The following is an 18,673-nucleotide window of genomic DNA, read 5'->3' as shown; positions in this document are numbered from 1 at the left end:
TGATGTGCTTCTGCTGGGTGTAACTGCACCCGCAAGTTCTCTGTAAAAAAGGAAACTGGTGGGAAGAACCCTGCCTGGTGCTTTGCAGACCGACTCAGTGAGGTCTGGGTTTGGCTCGAGCAACCGGCCATCGTTAGAGTCTCTTCTTACCCAGGAGTCCCTCGAGTACTGGCAGCGGGAGCGTAAACATATTGAGGTGGTTTCCTACAGATGTACTGGGCAGGCCAGGCTTGCTTAGCTTCTGAGATCAGGGCACTGAATTCATCGTGGTTGAGAGCCTCAGCTAAATCAGGGCACTTTTCTTCTCGCTGGGTTATGAAGCACCATGCTTCAGCCTTTGCCTAAATATTTTGAAAGGGGAGGTAGGGCAGTCCTTTCGGGAAGGCAGGAGCAAGTGCGCTATAAACGATCGTGGTCCTTCAGGAGGACCCAGCAAGTTAGGGAGATGGCGTGACAGTAACTCTTTTCCAGGCTTTGTCCTGCAGTAGCAGAGGCTGGCTGTGCCCGGGGCTGATTTTCTCCTGCCTGGGGTGGTAGGGACAGGCTGGGGCAGGGCTGGGTTGCGGGAGGCAGGACGGTTCACGTCCAGCCAAAGAGCATCACCATGCCTGAGCCAAATGAGTGCGGTGCCTTGCAGCCAGGAGAGCGGTGCTGGGCCCCGATTTATGAACCTTTATTCTTGTTTCTGTTTGCAAACCAGGAGCGGTTCTTAAAGCCGAGTTTTTCCAACTCCCTCCGGCCTTCAGCTTCTGTTCCTGCCTGTTGTCTGCCTCCTCCATCGAACGCTGGAGCTGCTCCGATCCCTCCCCCAGCTGCAGGTCTGTTTGTGAGCGAAAACGGTGGGCTCTGTAGCAGGGAAATCCCTGTTTAACCACAGACAGGCGGTGTTGTGTGTGTGAGATTCCCCAAGGAGGCACAAAGAAATGCTCCCTCCAGGCTGGGCCTCAGCTGCTCTCATCATGCAACAGGCTCAGAAAAAAGTTGGGGGACCGGCAACAAAATACGAGGTCCTTGGTCTTGGTGCAGCTTTCGAGCAGCCTTCAGCTTATGAGAAGAGGTAGGAAATTCCCCAGCGCTGGGGATTTCCTTCAGCTGAAGCTGCTGTAGGAAGCTGCCTGCAGAGGACTTTCCTCAGAGCTGGGATGCTCACCAGCTGGGGCAGGCAGGGGACCTCCAGCAGCAGGACCACAGAGCCGCAGCTCTGGGCGGTGCTGTATCACTGATGTTCTGGGAGGCTCTTTCCTTGCCAGGGTAGCAGGATGGTTCATTGCACCTGCATTTATTGCAGCCAGCAGTCCCTTCCCCCAGTTTGGTGGTATCACTGGGCTAGTGACCTCTCGTGGGGGCATTTCTATGGGGTGTGTCCTGTGTAAGCACCCAGCAGTGTATGGCCAGGGACACCGGCCAGGACACTTAGTGAGATGCCAGAACTGCTTTCTCCCCCTTCTCCCTTGGGGTTGGGAGTTCTTGCTGAGGCTTTGAGGAGCAGAATGGGATTGCCCCAGCCCTGCCTTTCTCCCAGCGTCAGGACTTTGTGCAGGAGCAACTGCTTGCCAGCTTGCTGCATCCCAGGCTCGCCCGGGGCTCCTGTACAAAGCTCCCTTTCACCTTGGAGTATCCGGAAAACATAATGGGGCAGCAATTAACTGGGGCGGGTGCAAGCTCGGGCCTGGGAGATACGTGGCGAGGAGCCAATTATTGTTAATTAGGCATGTTGCTGTTGGCTAGCCTGGGCTTTTGCTGCTGTGCAGGAATTTGTTTGCACCAGGGGAGCTTTGTGGCTGGCTGAGCCCTGAGAGGCTGCTGGGAGCCATAGACCAGGCATGCTCGGGTCAGGGTCAAGCCAGAAAGGCTCGGACCAAAACCTCATGCTGAGCTGATCCCACTCAGATTTTAGGCTAGGCTTAGCCTGCATGCTTTCCCTGAGACAGAGATAAGGCATCAGCCCGGGCTGCTCTCCTCTCTGGAGGGATGGGGTTATGCATCCCTGCCCTTACAGGCTGGTCCCTCACGCTGCTGGTCCCTCAACCTCAGCTTCTTTTGTTCCATCATGGACATGCACGGGCCACAAAGAGGAAGCCGAGCACCGCGGCCAGTTGGGAGAGGGACCGATTGTGCTCCAAAGCGATGCCCACCCCACGCCATCCCAGCAGTGTATATGGGAGTGCATATGGGGGCTACTCCATTTCATAATCGAGGGGGCTGTTCAGCGCTCCCCATGCAGCTGGGGAGATCCTGAAAACCTGGAGGGAGACCCGTGCTCGCGGGATGGTGTGAGAGCAGGGTGCCAGGACCTCTTTGTCAGCGCAGGATGGGACCTGACCACCCGCAGCACACTCCTTCAGCGGATCCTTGTCTTGTCTCGGTCAACGTTTTTGCTCGGTTGCAAAATGGAAGGAGACCTGGAACTTGCCCCACGTGGAAGGAGACCTGGAGCTTAGGTTTTCACTGCCACCTCCTGCCTCTGCAGGATAAAACCAGAGCTCCTGCCCTTCCCCTCCCCACCAGACAGCAGCAGGTAGCTCTTTGTTCACAAATATGAGTGTATACAGCGGGGGGAGTCCCAGCCCATGCTCCTTTGGCTAAAACCCATGAGAAGGAACAATAAGACAGAGCAGGGGTGCAAAAGCACTGCACTGCCTTTCTGTGGCAGAGCAGGAGCAAGAGGGTCCAGGCTGCCAGCCCGGAGGGAGCAGCCAGACGCCCAGTGCCGCAGCCTGCTCAGGAAATGGTCTTTTCGTTAGGCAGCTCTACGCAGCTCTAATTAAATTACGGGATTAGAGCCATCTCATTCCTCACTCATCTGGTGCCAAATAGTTGTTCCAAGGGAGTGCCCTCCATTAAAGGGAAAACTGCCCGCGCAGCGCTCTGCACCAGCTCATCAAGAGAGTTCAGGCTGCCACAGAGTCACTCCTTGATTGCACTGCATTGCAGACGGGCTGTCTGGAGCGCTGTCGTTCAGATGTGGCCTCTATCTTCCTCTGGTCCTCGTCTGTGGGCCTTTCAGAAAGCTTTTGGGATGGATAATCCTCTGCTTGCTGCTCTTAGCTCTGTGCAAGTCTGCTCAGGGCCTGAGCAAAGTGCAAAGGGTCAGTTAGTACAGAGCAGAAAATTCACAGTATGTTCTCACCCAAGGGTCTGAAGAAGACCAAGACCTTGCTGTGCAAGATCCTATATAAATATCACAAGGTCTGCAACTGATAGGAAAGGAGAGGAAGAGTGCACAGGGATCTGACCGGCCAGTGGAGCTGGGAACAAGACTTTACCCTCTAGGAAGCACAGCCAACCTTAAAAAAATGAAAAAAAAAAAAATCACAGCAGCCAGCGTAAGAGGAAGCTGCGAGATGCAAAACGGAGTTCCCTTGAATTTGCTTTTGTTGCGTGTAGTTCTTGTTGACAGATGATATAAATTTCCCGTCCCAGGGCAGACCTAGGCTGTGCTTGGCGATTAGAGATTTGGGCGGTTTCTCAGCTTACACTTTGGCACTGTTTTTTCTCCTGTTGCTTCACGGAGAAGTTGCCAGGGAGACCTGGCACTGAAGGAAAGGCTCCTCTCCTTCCACCCAGCTCCTCGCACCGTGAGTTATCACCACGCTTTGGGGAGCTGGGTAACCTGCAGCTTGGTGATGCAACGTCCCTTTAGGCATGGCCCATGTGCAGAAAAGCATGGGCTCTCCTGCACAGTGGTGCCTGGGCTCTCCTACTTATTAAAGCATACACACAGCAGTAATTAAAGCTTGCTCCTTTCACCAGGAGGAGAAGTGTAGGTGATCAGATCATGAAAGCACCTCCTGTGCTGCAAAGCATGGTCCTGGTGAGGACTAATCGGAGGAATACAGCTCTTTCTTTGAAACATTCCTGCTATGTTATTTGCAAATTCCCACTTCCCAGTGGGCTGCTTCTTGCAGGCTGCAATGGGAAGTCCCGTCGCTGCTGCACTGCGCACGCAACCCAGCTGGAGGGAAGGGCTGCAGGCATCCTCCAGCGTGAGCAACTGGCTCTTTCTTTGCAAGGCAGGCGCCAAATTTCTCATGCCCTTTGCAATGTGGCATTTTCCCCTACTGCTGACTGAACACGGCCGTTTTGGCTGGGTCCTTGGAGTAGCTAAAACTCAAGTTTCCCTTGCTCGTTGTGCAGCGTGAAAGCCCATAAAAGGTCTTCTTGGTACTGCTGCTGCCACAGGGTCCATGGCATGGATTTAACCTCAGCTGTCTCCCCTATTCACTCACTGAGCTGCATAATTACTCTTGGAGAAGTCGTTTTTTTCCCATCTTCTGCCTTCTTGGCTGGAGGCGCAGCATGTCTTACTTTTAATATACTGCCTTCTCTCCTGGACAAGCTCTCAATCTCTCTTGCTTTTGTAGAGTTAAGTAAAACGGAGAAAATCCTGCCTGAAAAGAAGCATCTTCCCACAACTTGAGTTCATCCTTGGAGACAGTCAAACCGCCGTTGGACACAGCCGTGAGCAACTGGATCTGGCTGGACCAGTGGCCTCCGGAGGTCCTTTCAAACTAAATTACTCTGGTTCTGTGATTCCTGTCTCCTGCAGAGCCACGTTGCTCCCCTTTCTCCCCCCTCCCCTGCTCTGTTGGTCCTCAGCAATGACCCGATTCATGAGTGAACCTCCTAACCGCCGCGTGGGAAAGGGCATCCCCTAACGCTGCCGAGATCCCGATCCGCACGCAGAGAGCGGGAGGGGAGCCTTCAAGCTTCATAGCCAAGACCAAATATTTACCCTGCGCATGGTACGTCACGGGCAATTAAGGTAGCTGAGCCAAAAGCGGAGTGGTGAGAGAAGCTGTTTGCTTTTCAAACCGGACCAGCAAGTGCATATTGAATTACCTGTATGCCAGATAATATTTAGCCATAAATCTTATTAACAGCACTCTGCAGTAATGCAGATGTGAAGGAAGGGAAATGAAAGGAAACAAAATGAGGAGGGGACAGGTTTGGAATGATAAAGAAGAAAGGAGGCGAACCCTGGCTGATCGCTCGGTTTGCAGCTGAAGGTTTTTATAGGAAGGGCTTCAGCTCCGTGAGGAAATCAGCTGGAACAGGTCTGGCAGGATAGCTCTCCAAGTGAGAGCTCTTCTTGCAGAATACCAATGATTTGCATCCAAAATAAAGTGGCTAGAAGCAGCTATTTCAGGAGCTCTCCCTGCACTAGGGCAGGAGCGGGGAGGTGGAGGGAGCAGAATATAAAACAACACCTGCCTTGGAGAAGAGGAGCGATCCAAAAGGTTTGAGGACAGATCTTCATGCTAGCTTGCCTTTGTGTCGGAATAGCTGGGGTTTGTTTTTCATTTGCTGCTTTGCTTGCTTGATTGCCCTGCCTCTGAGATGGGGACAGACTGCTCTCCCCATATCCCAAACCCAGATGCGTTTGTGACCCCCTTGGAAAGTGCGCTGAGCAAGGCTCTGGGAAGGGCTGGGAGCGATGAGAAAGAGAAAAACCACTGTTTGCAGAGGGCTGCCCGTTTTGCAAGCTGTCTGTGCCCGCGCTGGGGCTCTCCCAGCCGCACGGCCCTGTGCCGATGCTTCACGCTCTTACTGCTGCTCGCCAGAAGCAATTAACTAGCAAATGGAGTGAGGACAAAAGGCTAGCATGAATTACAGCCTCACAGGAGCATGCCCTCAGCCCTTCCCTTCCCCAGCCTGAAGGACTTGGCGCTGGGTTTATCTGGTGCCCGGGCCACCCACCAGCCCCCTGCAACACTGCGGCACCGGGAGATGCCACGCTGTGGGCTGCGCAGCATCGGTACCCGTTCCTGCGGCTGGCCGGCGGGTATCAGCATTACAGGCATGCCCTGGTTTGCCATAGCCCAGTTTGGCAGCAGGCTCCAGCCTTCGTTGTTAATCTTGGCCAGAGATTCGCCTGGCTCGTTTGAGGAGGAGCCGCGCTGGACGGTTTCTCTTCTCTGAGATGGGCACGGTGCCACGCGCCGAGCCGTCTCGCTGCCAGGAGCAGCAGGTCCCGGCAGGGGCTGGGACAGTGCCGCTCGCCCAGCAAGGAGCTTCCCATCAGCCAGGCACCGTGGCGGCCTCCAACCACCCCTCCTCAAACATCGGCTGCCGTATGTGCCTTTTCCCTCCCCGGGCGCGGGCTGGCGACATGAGAAATCGCGCCTCGGGCATGCTGTTTCCCTAGGAGCGTGGGAGAAGGTTTTGCAGACAGCAAGGCAGTGCCCTGAGGCACGTTTCCAGCTCCCCGCAATCGGCTTCCCAGAGATGCTGATCCCCAGGCTCCAGCCCTGCCGTTGCACCAGCAGCACCAGCTTGGTCAGGGCCCACGTATACTTGTTGCACGGGGGGGGTCAGCAAATGCAAACCACAGCTCCATCTCTCCTCTCCCCTCGCTTACACGGGAAAGAGGGGCCACAGAAAGCTGCTGCAAAGTTCCTGCTTTGCAGGAGAACTGTCAGGACACGTCTATTCATGCCAGGAGAGGACTCGGACACGGCAGCCAGGAGTGCTTTAAACAAACCGAGGTGATGCCCAGATCCACACTGGCCATCTGTTTCCTGCAGGACAGGGTATCAGTCCAGGGCGCTGGAAAACAGTGCCGTATCAAGCCCTTTGGTTCTGGTTATCAGCTGGTGACAAGGGCTGGCGGCAGGAGGAAAGCCAGGATTTAAAAGCTGTGATCCGAACCCTGCTCTGCTGTTTGTTTCTGGGTCACGTACGAGGCCATACAGAGCTTATTTTCAGAGACTGGCTTAGAAGTGGCTGAAACCTGATGAATTTATACCTGCGAGAGCCAGAGATCACGGCAGGCACTGCTCCTCCTCTGAAGGAATTTGGGGGGGGGGGCAGCAGAGGAGAGAAGACAGTCTATTTTGCTCTTGATTTTTCTTTCCAGATGTAGTGACATTTCACTGAAACATCAGCCTTTTTTTTATTAGTGAGTGCTAGAAAATATTTCAGAAAGCCTTCCTTGCCGGCGTGCTGTTCCCTTCCAAACCTTGCTCCTGCATCAGCCAGGTGTGTGCCCTGCCCGCGATGAAGCAAAGCCAAAGTGAAGCCTTCCAGGTCTCCCAAAATAAACCTGCGTGGCCACAGTCAGCTCTGGCGTTGGTAGCGCAAGCTGCCCGCGTGGCTGCCATGGATGAAAACACGCTGGACCGTTAGCCAGGCTGCATTGCTGATCCTGGCTAACAAAAAGCCCTTGGGACTGGCAGCATCCAATATTTCTGTTTTCTGCCGTGTGACACCGTGCACAGGCTGGTGCAAGGCACTGGCTTGGAAAATCAGTGTGGCACCATGCTTGTTCCTTATGCAGAGGGTGAATGTGCTCCCCTTTCTCTGACTGATGCTGGAGTGGCCCGTTGACCGGACCAACGCCGAGTGATGCTCCCGTGCCGCTCCTGCTGGTTACATCTTTGCCTGTGATGTGCTCTCTGCACAGATCCCGTATCCATGGGGGAAGCAGCCGACTCAGATGGCTGGAGAGAGATGCTTCTTTGCAGTGCCCTGCGGGAGCCTGCTATTAAATCCTACTGTAACAGCGCGCCGGTCACAGCACGTTGAATACCAAGGTCACCTGGGCATCTCTTGCCGAGGACCTTGCCAGAGCACAACCATCATTGCGGCGTACGTATGCCTTGAAGCTCTTTACTAGCTCAGCTTCGGTGCACCGATAAATCTCTGTCTCATCTCTCCTCCCAGGGACAGCAGTGGCCATAGACATTGCTCCACCAGCTGCATTGCTCCGTGGTGAGGAGCTGTGGGGACCCACGGGCTGGGGATGTGCCCATGCGGGGACACCCTCCTCTACCCATCACGCTCCTGACAAACGGGCCAGGCTCCTCCTGTACTAGCTGCTTCTTCCTTGGGTAGGATTTTTTCCGACCTTGCGGGCTTGGAAGTTGACAGTGCTGAAAGCCTGGGTAAAGAGCAAGTTAGGAAAGCATCTTTTAAAGTGTTTTGTTGACGTGTTTACCCTATTTTTGTCAAGCCTGAGGGAGCTGATACGCAACTGAAAACAGTTTCAGTTGTTTTTAAGTTCCTCGAGGGCTGCTCTAGGCAGGCATCTTCAGGAAAGCCGATCTGAATTGACTTCCAAATTAGAGTAATTAAACCAAATGAAGTCTTTGCAGGGAAGAGCCCCTGGATGGATGATGCACTCAGCTCAGGGTAATTGTCCCAGGGCAGCTCTCACGCTGCGGTGGGGATGAGATGATTTGCCTCTGTCACCAAAAACTTCTCCCTCCTTTCCCTTTGCCATGAGGCAGCAGCATGCGCCTGGGACGTCCCCTGTCATCGTGACACGCTTTCAGTGTACGCTCTAGTTTGTGACTTCTGCCTGTGCCTGCCTGGTCTCACTCAGAATCACCGGTGCCGATTTGACCCAGCTTACCTCGCTTTGAATCACAGCTACGTTAATCCTTCTTAAGCGTAGCCACACAGCGGTTTAATGCAATTTCACTGGGAAACTGCGCATTTAATAGAGGCTAACGTTTCTGGGGGTCCCGGTGCGAGGCACCTCGCTGTCCGATGGCCACGGCCAGCAGCCGCACTTCTACAGCACTTGTTTGCGTGGGTTGAAATCTTGGTTCAGAGTCAAAGCTTGCTCTCTGAGCAAGCCCGCTATTGCATGTCTCTGGACTCGGGGAGAATTCGTGGGCTCACATCCCAAGGGTCGGGGAAAGACAACAAAGAAAGAATACCAATCTGTGCAAGTTATGCTGCAATCGTATAGCCAGGTCCCTTCAGAAGAGGTCTGTGTGTCCTGTGCAAAACTTCTAAGGGGTCTGCAGGCAGGTAAAAAGCAGGCTTGCAGAGAGGACAAGGCATTTGGAGGCAGTACCTAGCTTTCCCCCAGCCCCAGCCAGCAGTTCATCCCATCCCAGTGTCCGCAGTGCCTGAGTAAGCTCCTTTACCCTCAAGACCAGAGCTTGCAGGACGTTCAGAAGATCACTTCAGTGTCAGAAATTGTGGGGATTTGCTGACTGTTACAGGGGATTTAAATGGGAAGTGGCTGAGCTAGAACCAGATTGGTATTGTTGTCACTCTGTTGTGGTCTGACTTCTAGATGGAGATAAGCGTTGCGTTGCATTTGGCTCGCAAGGTGTTAGGGAGATTCAGTGTTCCCCTGCACCCCTGAGGCAAGGGGTACGTGGTTGAGAGCCAGGTGAAATCTGGAGTCCTTCTGACAGTGAAAATTTTGAAGTGTTCATTTCTTTACTCATCAAAAGCAGAAGCCCCCTTTGCAACCGCAGAGCTTCGTGCAGGACAGATCTGCAAGCTGACCCAGAGCAAAGCAAGGAGAAGTACTAAGTGGGGCAAGAACTGCCAATTTCACAACAATTATCAAGAAATACTGAATTGAAATATTCCCGAAGGATGGGGGAAAAGTCAAACTAAAGGAGTTGTCACTGCTCTTTGACCTGGAAGTCAGATGTTGCATCTCTCTTTGGGGATGTTTCTGTTCCTCTGACCAGTTCCTGACCTTTCTCGGAGAGATCTTCAACCCCAGAGAAGAGAGAAAGGGGCCTTCCTATGCCTCACTACTTCTTCTTGCCTTTGCCACTGTTGCTTTCCCTCACAAACTGTCACGGTCACCATATGTAGTAGAGGCGTTTGCTTGTGTTTCAGTGCCATACACTGGCACCCCAGGCCACCAGGAGCTGTGACGCACCGCGTTTTATCAGTCCTCTGCACATTTGATGTTCTTGGCCAAGTTGGCCAGAGCAATGCCTTGGGGAAGGACAGTGTGTAGAAGCTGAAAGCTCACTGCCTGCTAAGCATTGGCCATCAAAGTGGGCTCTTGCTCCTAGATTAACTGCTGCCTTCTCGTAAAGCCTGGAATTGACTTCTTTTAACAAAAGCAACGGCTGCAGTGGGTCAGATCCCCAGTGGGGGGGAGCTGATCCTGTTGAACTGCTTTCCAGGGGCTTCAGCCCAGATCCTCTGACCTCATGAGTGTCTAGTAGCAAATGGCCAAAATTATCTGCAATTCTGCTGCAGATAATCCACCTCTGGGAGTCAGGAGCAAGGCTGGTGGGCAAATGTCCTGTTTGCAGCCTGGCTACAGGAATGGACTTAAAGGAGGGCGTGTTTCTCCTCAGTGGAAAAAGACCAAGCCAAGCACAAAACCCCTGGGGGCTCTCGATCAGCCTCCAAGTATCCAATGGGAGCAGCTATGAGTGGGGTCTGAGGGGAGGTGAAAGCGATGCCTGGTTCCCGCATGGCAGCCACGGACACCCTGCATCATCTCAGGGTCCTTTCAGAGCCAGCATCATTCCCATGGATCTGAAAGGAAAGCCTTCAACGTGCTCCGCTTGCAAGAGAGGTCAAAGAGGGGCAGGAGAAATAGTTTGGTGCATGGTTGCACTGGCTTTGAAGTCTCTGGCTTTGCTGGAGGACTCTCAGTAGACCTTGTGGAGTGGTTTTGCAGAATGGAAAATGGACGCAGGCTGGAGGCAAAGCATTCTTCTTTCCTTTTCAGCTCTCTCTCTTTTTTTAACCAGGCTCTGAAGCCCTCTCCTGAGTACTTGGATTGCTGTTTTCTTGGGTTTGTTTTGTGGTACTTTCACTGCTGCTATTTTGGGGGGAAATGTGATAAAAGAGAAGAGGAAGGAAAGGTTTCTTTTTCTGTTCTTTTTTCTTAAAGCCAGGAATGAGAAAATGGAAAATATAAAGGAACATGAAAATGCCCCAATTCTTTCAAAATAGCTCCTCGCCGATTTCCGCTCTCAATTACAGATTTTGTGCCTCAGCAAAAATAAAAAGGTAAACTGTGTATCTCCTGTAGAAATACAGGGGCATTTTTCTGTGTCCACGCTGGCTTGGGTAGTGACCTAGAGACATGGGGAGACTTTCCTTTGACTTCGGCGGCTTTGAAAGACCCGTTGTTCCTTAACGGCGATCCTTTATGCTGACGTGCACATTTTGTGTGCATCTGTTAGCAGGGGAGGGGAAATTATTGAAATGGGTAATAAAGGAGATGAAAACAATCCGTGCTGGTCTCTGGATAATAACCAGCTGACATTAAGCCTAAGCCCAGATGATAACAGTTAATAATAAATGGGCATTAATTAAAGCTCAATTACAGGGGAAGGTGCAGGCTTGGCTCTCAATCCAATTAGAGCCCTGTAATTCATAACGGAGAGGATCTGTCCAGCCTGTGAATAAATGATCAAAGGCTAGCAAAGTCAACAGCAGGGCTGTGTAATAGTTTAGATGATGCCTCGATAAGGAAGAGGCCAGAGGAGGATTAATAGATAACTGCGGCCAGACGGTTCATCGGGTTTGCCATGCAGCGTGCCAGTGAGATACGTGGTGGTGCACGTGTGAGAGCCCAGAGCTGAACCACGGTGTGGCTCCAGAAGGTTTTGGGACGAGCCCAAAGGGAGGGTATGGACCTGATGGGAGGAAGATATTCATCGTGAGCCCCTCATGGTGACAACATGAAGGGAAGAGCCCTAGGGATGCTGGTCAGGTCTCTGGATGGTGGGCACCAAGGGGGTTTAGACAACCGTGGGTGACATGCCATTAAAAGACAACAAAGAGCAAGCAAGGTGCTGATGGCTGTGGTCAAAAGCCTCCACTGCATCTCAGAAACAGTGTCATGCCCACACTGACATTTACTTTGGCATTTAAACAGGGTTGTCCCTGGAGGTGATTTCCACCTAGACTTGTCCTTCAGCTCCCAAGCCAGGAGCAGCTCCGGTCCAAGCAGCCCCACAAAGGCTCCCCAGCACAGAGCCAGGAGGAGTAGCCAAGCCAGCAAGATTTGAGGGCCTGGGAATTATGATTGTAAAAATGTGGCTTTACCAGGGCTGAAGGGAAGCACCTACAGCCACCTCCGCTCCCTGGCCATGCCTGGGGCCAAACTGGCTCCCAGCCCTTCTTGCAGCACAGCCACCCCAGGGAGTTTTGCACCACGGTGTTGTGAAGGATGCTGCGCTGCGCGTGAAGCAGAGGGAGATGACAGCTGCTTGCTTCACCGCCAGACGGAAAACTGAGGCTGGTACCAGTTCAGACCTGCCTGTGGTGTGCCATGCGTGTGAGGAGGGAGAGTCAGAGGAGACACTGGTGCCCTCAAAGTTGACGAGACCACTGACAAGGGAGCAGCTGCTGACTGGGAACCGAGGACGTGATCCAAGAAGAAGCTGCAGGTGGAGCACAGCACGCCACCATCTCTGGCAGCATCAGCAGCACTGACAAACTGAGAACAGGCCACGTGGTGGCTGAGGGTCCTTGACCAGTGAATGCTGGAAGTATTCATCTGAACCAACAGCCTCAGAGCGTTCACACGCTTGGGGACTCAAGTTTTAAACCTCATGGTGTTTAAAGAAGCTTTAGAATATGCCATCTTCCAAAGGCCCCAGAACCACCAACTATGAGGAAAAATACAACATTTTGAAAGCTTGGGGTGTTTAAGGCACACTCAGACCTTCAGATGCGTCCCACAAACGGTCTTCAAATGCTACATAGCATCAATGATACTCTGAAAACGCTGTTCTGGTCCAAAGCAACTCCACATGTTTTCTGCCTGTTTCTCCCACGTCTTGTCTGCAGAGCAGCTGATCCAGATGTGCTATTCGAGATTAAAGGGAATGTTCTCACTCAGGAACAAATGTGGGGGGGGTTTTTTGTTTCATGTAATGAAGAGAATGCGTTTTTGCATTTTGGCTCAATGCAGCTTCGCATTACAAGTATCCACAGAGGTAATTCAGAAGGATGCTCTAGTTTAGACTTGCTCCCTGTGTAATTACCCACCAGGTGTAGGCTGATCCTTGTGGCACCCATGTGAAGCGTAAGCTGGAGGATGGCTGACACAGCTGAGGCGTCGGGGCTTGCTGGGACCAGATGAGTGCCAGCTTGCACCGACCCTGGTGGTAGGAGCCAGGGTAAAGAAGCTGGCAAAGTTTAGTCTCCTTTGCACAGCTTTGTCAGAAGCAGCCAGTTACTGACTTGGAGCAGTATTTCCTAAACGGCACGGCCCATGCTTTCCAGGCCAGCGTCTGCGTGTGCCTGCACGCAGAGCAGCCGTGTACAAAGGACGCTCCACGCATACCGTGCTGGTGGGCAAGGCTGGGTTTGCTACAGCACGGCCATGCTGTCTTCAAGAAGCAGCAAGAGGAAACCTGACTCCCCAGATACTAATGCAGTCACGAAGAATGAGCCGAGCCCAGAAATATTTTGATTATCCTTTTACAAACAAATCCATATTTGCAGAGGCTTGATCTTTCCATGTTTCTAGGTGCCAGACCTGGGCGTGCTGACAGCAAGAGCAATTTTGGGGGGATGCTCAGTTGAGGCTTAACAGCCCCGGAAAGAAACCAAAAGCCTTTAGTCCTCAGTAGACTGAGCTCCTCCACAATTCCCCCAACAGACTGGCACCTTTGGCACCCAGACCTGATGCAAACATCTGATGTGATGCTGAAGGCACTGCTTAAAGAGCATGCCTCTGATTTGAATTTCCTTCTAACTGAAGTATCAACATTAAAGACTTCAGCATGATTACGGGGTCCTGTTGTGTAGGAAATTGCCTTCAATCCATTCGACTGCATCTGAGATGATTTCTTTCCCTTCCTGACCTCCAGAGATTATTCTGGAAAAACAATTCTCAAGATGCTATGGCAGGAGGAATAAAAATAGCCGAACAGATGAGCTGGTCTCTCTGACAGTACAAATACTTCCAAGTGCTTATAGTGCAGAGAAAATGAAGCCTGTAGCAGGAAACAGAGGGAATCTCTATACAAAAGAAGGAAATTTGGGAAGAATGACTAATCTAGGAGAGGAAACTAGGTGCTGTGGCCTGCTGTTAGCAAGGCAAGTGTCTCTCAAAGCATGAAGCCAACGTGCATGTCGTGCAGGTCACCATGGCACAACGCCCCAGTACAGCTGATCGTTCCTGGTGGAGCAGGGCTGCTGGGATCTCCCAGGGGTTTCAGAGACAGGGGCTCTGAGGACTCGAGTACTCCATCTGAAGAATGGTGGGGGATGAAGTTCGAAAATGCCTCGAAAATGCCAACCTGGGAACTGCTTACACCTGAATGTCACCAAGGTGATTTAGGAGGGAAGCCCAATTTAAGCTTCCAGTGCTGGAAACTGTTGCTTTTGGGAGGAGTGATGACTGAGACAGAGCTTGCTGGCTCCTGCAGCCTCCTGTGGGTGCCTGCTGTGTGATGTGATCCTCTGGTTGCAAGAAATGCCTCTCAGAGACAACAAAGAGCCCACGATAAGCAAATACACTTCTGATCCATTTTGCCCTTTCCATCCATCTCCCCTATCAGGTTAGCAGAGCTGCCCTCCATTCCTAGGGCTCCCCGCCCTCGGGAATTCCTGGGGAGGGGAGATGTGGGCCTTCGGCTTTGGCTTTAACCGTTAGCTACCGAGATTATGCTGGGGAATAGTTTGACCTGTTGGTGAACGAGGGCTCATACTTTAGAGATGACTTGGCTACAGCACTCACAGGACTTTGGGGAAGTGAGAGAACAGATAAGAAAATAAGGAGGAGCCGAAAAACAGGCGAGACTCGGAAAAGCCCTCACTATCGCTTCTACCTTGAGCACAAGACTGGGCATCGTTGCTTGAGGCATGGATGGGGAGAGACTGAAAAATAAACCACTAAGCTTCCTGTCATCTGCAGGTTTGCTCTGCCAAGATGTGAGCTCACCAGGCGGAACAAATTCATCAAGGCCCCCCCCCTCTCCACAGCCTATGCCTGACCTCGTACCTTTTAGAGAGCAGCGTCCCGCAGGCTCAGTGGGTGTCACTCTCTTGAGCGTAGACACTGGAGAATTTGCAATGCTACAGGCACTGCCCCGTGGCCTTGCACAGCGCTGGTGACCCACTATCAACCTGGTCACTGCCAACCCTTCCTCTGGGCACCCCTGCCTGCGTGCAATGCCGGTCTGAATCCATTTCAACCCTACCCACCAAAAGCTTGCTGTCACTGCCTTCAGGGTGGACTTGGTTGCTTCAGCAGAGCCCTCCAGCACAAGTCAGAGTCAACAGTCTCAGACCCCATCGCCCTCCCGTACGTTGCCCTGTGGCAGATTCAAAGACCTTGACCATGCATTGAGCAACCCTGGGATCTGTAATGCAGAGTCGCTGCTACGATATGTGAAGACTTGAGTCAGGTCATAGCAGGCTCCATGGCTCCAGTTCGGTGATGGATGGAATGCCATACCCCAGACTAGGGTTTATCTAGGCTATTTAGGTTATTCTAGGCATCTAGGTTATCTCGGTATTCAGTATCCAGCCCTCTCCATGATCCTGGATAGGGGAGAAGTTGTTTCATCCCCACAGCCTTCAAACTTTAACTTTTAGTTGCTCCTTTTCTCCTGACCGTCACATGCTGCTTCTGCTCCAATGCATCTCACTCGATTTCACTGTCTTTACTGAAAAGTGGTGTAAGAGCTTCCTTTAGCCTGCTAAATTATCACAAAACCAGAGCACAGCGTTCAGAGCGTTTTGTTTAACAGCTTACAAAAGCTGGGAGGCAGCCTGGTCTGTGGGAATGGGCTTTGAACAGAGAGCTGCAGTTGTCCTTGCAGCCACTGGCCCAGCTGGGACTTGCAGTTCTTATCCTTACCCGCAGGTCCCAGTCCCTAGCTTGCTTGAATCTAGCCAAGGGGAAAAAGAAGATGAGACACAGTGGGAGCCCATGGAGGAAGGGACTTGGGCTTGCGATGCTGATTCCTCTCTTTTCTATTTTAAGCATCCTAAAAATCATTTCCCCTGATCTTTTAGGGAGTGCATTAGAGGCTGTGGATGGCAGACAGGCTCGGGTAGTTGCTACCCTTCAGTCTTTTAGAGGTAGAAGCCCTTTGTGGGCAGCATCTTCAAAGGGAGATGTTATCTCTTTTCAAACAGATGGCCCTCTGCCCCCAGGAGATCCTTCCCAAAGGGACAGGGTGCCCCGCCGCATGGTCACAGGCCAGGCAACGAGCATGAATAAGTGGTCTGGAGCAGGGGCACCAAGGATGTCTGGGTCCATTTGGATTTCGCCCCTGTGGTTGGATTCTTTGATATCTCATAAGGAGTGATTCATGCTTGGGCCTTTCTTTGTGGCCTTTCCTTCTTTATAACAGCTTTCTGTGATGTATAATAAGAGCTGAGTGAGTGATGAATTCTTCCCTCACTCAGGGTATTTATAGCGTTTTTCTTTCTTCTCCAGCGAGTCACCTATTTTCGCAAGGCTCGTAGGCGCTTCGTGTCAGCGAGACTTCAGCTCCTCTGCCAAATCTGGGGGAGACTGGCCAAAGGGTTCAAAAGTTTCTCAGGACCGGGATGGTGGACTGGCTGCGGGCATGTGAGGTCCCCATTGCACAAGCCTCGCATCTTAAGAAATCAAGCGAAAAGCCACGAGACTACACAGTTCACCCTTTATTTTTGCGAGGGTCACATTTCCCATCTGCTTCTCCACAGACGAGCAGGCTAACATTTTGTTTCTCAGTTTGCACTGGAGCTGGGTTCTCACTATTTTGCTGTGGAATTTAGGATTATATTGGTATCATCTTTTCCAGGGTGCATCAGCTCTGACCGTACCAGGTGGGATGAGATCCAGAGCATCTGATGTGGGTTTATTATAGCTCTCCTGCTTACACAGAATGGATGTGGACCAGCACGGATTTTCACCTGGGGCTTGTTCTGCACTCTGGGTAAGCAAGTATAGCTACCTGACTATTTCTGTGTCCCAAAAACATGTGTCTGGATACCTGTTTTCACCTGGAGGGCTCAAGAAAGGGGAGCAGGTCACCAGCTAAGTCGCCAAGATGTCCATCCGTCTCCCCTAAGCCACTGTTTTGTAGTCTCACGTACAGAGCTGGAGCCGCAGGAATGCATGCTTGCACAATGGAAGTTCGAGCCTAAGGGGGGTCTCCTGTCTAAGCAGAAAAAAATGACAGGTTTTAAAATACTTCATAGCCATTTGTAACTTCTTCCAAGGAGAGTGTTGTGTCTTCCGCTTCACCAGTGAATACAGACTGCCATCTCCCATTATGGGAATAATATAAAATAAAATACAATAAAACAGAGCAAGACAGTATTCTGAGGGCTTTTTCCACCTGTCCCTAATCCACTGCTTCTGTTTTTTTCCCCGTGTTTTCCTTTTTTTGGTTTTTTTTTGTTGTTTGTTTTTTTTTTTTTTTTTAATACTACCAGAGGAAAAACAGGAGACTTCTCCCCCTTCCCCGTGGATGCTTTTTGCTCCCTTTACCCTGGCCAGGCTCACAGGTCTCCCCAGCATCTCTCCCTCTGCAGATGCTGCCCCTGTGACCGTCCTGCCTGTGCTCTGCAGCCCCCATCTCCGGGCTGGTCTGTGGCCCAGGTTAGCCCCCACATCCCCTCCTCCCTCTGCCAGGAGGGGCGGAGGGGCTGCCTTGTACCATCCTCCGGCAGCTCTGTGCACTTGTGCCCTCCTCCTCTTCCCACAGCCTGATTTATTGGGTTTATCTTTCCCTTTTACAGCCGCCCTTCACTGCGCCTGATTGCGGTGACCTCTGGTCCCTGCATAGCTCGCATTCCTCTGAGGGGGCTGCGGGCCACCGGGAAGAGCTTTCTCCTTCCCTGGGCCACTCCATATGAGATCAACGGAGTCCCTCGGCCGTATCCATCCATGCTGGCATCCAGCCCTACGCTTTCTCTGCCCCAAGTGCTTGCCCTGGGCAAAGGCCAGGTGGCTGGGGGATGATGTGGGTCTCCAGGGAGGATGGTCTCTCTTTGAGCTAGTGCTCCACAGGGTAGAGAAAGCAACAGCGGGGTCTGCCCCTACCCTGGGGACATGCCACTCCTCCTGTCCAGCCGACCTCAAAAACCTGTCTCCCTCCCTCCCTGAAGCTGGGGAGATGTGGTGCTGGACCTCCCTGGGGCTGGCATGTATGATGGGGTTAGGGAGAGGCCATCCCCCTGACATCGAGACAGTAATCTTCGTTTTATCGGTCTCATCAGTTCTTCTCTTTTCCTTTCCAGCCCCTGTGCAGGATCTAAGCAGGTACAGCAATGCTGAACATGGGGATCACACCATATCAAGTGTTACGCCTGGCAGAGCCAGGGCTACTCAGACAACAGAGAACTGGAGAATATCCCAAACTGCTGAGAGCGGTCCTGCTCATCAACGCGTGTTGGCAGCTCTCGCCTGGGCAGGACCCTTCTCCCACCCTACCCAACAGGGCATGGTGAACGAGCCACACTTCTGACATGCTCCCTTCAGCCACTGCTCACCCCCCGTGTTACGAAAAGGAACCGTTTCGGAGGTGGACCAGACCCAGCTCCCTCGGGGTTGAGGCTACATCCAGCTGGCTGCCTCCTCTCCTCCCCTGGGGATGCTCCGGCCACCCCTGCACGGAGCTGCCATGCAACCCCTGCACCGCTGATTCCCGCATCCCGTGCGGCAGCGGGGATTATCCCTCCCTGGCGTCTTGCTGTCCGGCTCCGTGAGCTGAGGCACATCCCCGGGGAGGGATCGGCAGGGGCTCAGGCTGAAGCTGGGCCAGAGATGAATCAGCTCTTCCGTCCCTGCTTCCCCTTCCCTCCAATGATCCCGGCGCGGAGGCCAGAGGCGATGGCTGATGGGCTGAGGGTGAGCAAGGAGGGAAGCTCACCTCTTTGCGTCGTCTCTGGGAATTGCACTTCACTGGGAGTTAAGTCTCCCAGATGAGAGAGCAAAATGGTCACTGGAGGTTTAATTAAGGTCTGCAGGCGGAGGCACAGCGGGGTG

At 52.5% G+C, this 18,673-nt stretch overlaps 1 long non-coding RNA gene across 1 annotated transcript; it reads left to right on the top strand.

The window, feature by feature from the left end:
• Positions 1 to 729: 729 nt before the first annotated feature.
• LOC127018647 (uncharacterized) lies at positions 730 to 18,629 on the top strand. Its single transcript, XR_007766798.1, has 3 exons — positions 730 to 818; positions 16,482 to 16,616; positions 17,926 to 18,629. It is a non-coding gene; the product is annotated as an uncharacterized LOC127018647 (long non-coding RNA).
• Positions 18,630 to 18,673: the final 44 nt, after the last annotated feature.

The sequence above is a fragment of the Gymnogyps californianus genome, chromosome 7, assembly GCF_018139145.2.
Source record: "Gymnogyps californianus isolate 813 chromosome 7, ASM1813914v2, whole genome shotgun sequence".
Lineage (NCBI taxonomy): Eukaryota > Metazoa > Chordata > Aves > Accipitriformes > Cathartidae > Gymnogyps > Gymnogyps californianus.
The sequence above is the reverse complement of the archived record's forward strand: the minus strand, read 5'-3'. Positions and strand labels throughout refer to the sequence as shown.